Consider the following 2,120-nt stretch of genomic DNA (forward strand, 5'->3'; position numbering starts at 1 on the left):
TGAACCACCGTCTACAGATCCTGCTGCTGAGGATGAACCACTGTCTACATACCCTGCTGCTGAGGATGAACCACTGTCTACAGATCCTGCTGCTGAGGATGAATCACTGTCTACAGACCCTGCTGACTGACAGAATTCAGACACAGCTAATTTGCACAGGACCAAGTGAGGTACCACCTAACTTTGTTTCCCCAAGGAATGAGAGTGAAGGAAGAAGTTGCCACCACCAGTATATCAGGAAGACCTTGGTGAGTGGTGAAAAAAATCCCTAGAAGTTGGCTGGTGTATTCTGACAAAAACAACAGCCTTTTCTGCTGCAAACTCTGTTCTAAGAAGAAAACTAATTTGGGAAGCTCAGGACTTGTGACGTTCGTCATAAAGATGAGACCAAGACGCAGCGTGAGTAGAGTTCCACGTAATATTTAATAACTGAAACTCAACAAAACAACAAACTATCGAACGAAACGTGAAGCTCTACGAATAGTGCAGACAGGCAACTAAACACAGAACAAGATCCCACAAACACCAAAGGAAATGGCTACCTAAATATGATCCCCAATCAGAGACAACGATAAACAGCTGCCTCTGATTGGGAACCATTATCAGGCCACCATAGACATACAAATCACCTAGACCTACAAAAAAACCTAAACAATACAAAAACTAGCATACCCAGCCTAGTCACGCCCTGACCTAACCAAGATATCAGTTTTCTTTATATTTAAGGTCAGGGCGTGACAGTACCCCCCCCCAAAAGTTGCGGACTCCCGGCCGCAAACCTGAACCTATAGGGGAGGGTCCGGGTGGGCATCTACCCTTGGTGGTGGCTCCGGTTCTGGATGCAGCCCCCCTCTTTACGCTGATCCCTCCGCCTTTGTAGACCCGGACTGTGGACCTGCTGGAGACCCCGGACTGTGAAATGTCGCGGAAGCTCTGGACTGGGAACTGTCGCAGTGAGCTCCTAGCTGAAGCGCACTGGAGGCCTGATGCGTGGTGAGTGCGGGAGCAGGCATAGGACATACTGGACTCTGGAGGCGCACTGGAGATCTGGAGCTTAGGCTGGCACAATGCGTCCTGGCTGGATGCTCACTTGAACTCGGCAAGTGTGGGCGCGACAGGACGTTCACTGAGCTGTTTGGACGCACCGAGACACAGTGCGCAGAGCCGGACAGGATATCCTGGTCCAAGAAGATGTACTGGAGACCAGGAGCGCTGAGCCTGCATCCGTCCTGGCTGCATGCCCATTCTAGCCCGGCAAATGCGAGGCTGGAATAGAGCCCACGGGCTATGAATGCGAACTGGAGACACCGTGCGCATCACTGCGTAACACGGTGAATGACCAGTCACACGCTCCCCACAGTAAGCACGGGGAGTTGGTCTTCAGGTCTAAACCCTACCTCCGCCAATCTTGTCTGTGCCCCCAAACATTTTTGGGGTTGCTCAATCATTTGCCTCGTTGGTATAACTCCTTATAATGTCGCCGTTCAGCTCTGGCTGCTTCTATTTCTTCCTTCGGGAATTCCATTTTTACTCCCCGCCTGCGTCCAGGGTCCTGCTTCATCCAGAATCTCTTCCCAGTTCCATTCCTCCTGAACACGCATTTGCTTACACCGTTGTTGGTGGGATCTTCTGTCACGTTCTTCATAAAGATGAGACCAAGGTTTTCGCAGCGTGAGTAGAGTTCCACATAATATTTAATAACTGAAACTCAACAAAACAACAAACTATGGGTAGCTAACAGAAGTCCATTGCAAGCTCTTCGAATAGTGCAGACAGGCAACTAAACACAGAACAAGATCCCACAAACACCAAAGGGAATGGCTACCTAAATATGCATCCCCAATCAGAGACAACGATAAACAGCTGCCTCTGATTGGGAACTGTTATCAGGCCACCATAGACATACAATCACATAGACCTACAAAAACCTTCCATCATACAAAAAAAAACCTAGACAATACAAAAACTAGCGTTACCCCACCCTAGTCACGCCCTGATCTAACCAAAATATAAAGAAAACAGATTGTTAAGATCAGGCTGACCAGGACTGATGAGACTAGATAAATTAGTTAGTTAGATTTGTCTGACTTCACAGTTGGCATTCAGAACACAAAAAACAT

The sequence above is a fragment of the Oncorhynchus tshawytscha genome, unplaced genomic scaffold (genome assembly GCF_018296145.1).
Source record: "Oncorhynchus tshawytscha isolate Ot180627B unplaced genomic scaffold, Otsh_v2.0 Un_contig_15925_pilon_pilon, whole genome shotgun sequence".
In the NCBI taxonomy this organism is placed as follows: domain Eukaryota; kingdom Metazoa; phylum Chordata; class Actinopteri; order Salmoniformes; family Salmonidae; genus Oncorhynchus; species Oncorhynchus tshawytscha.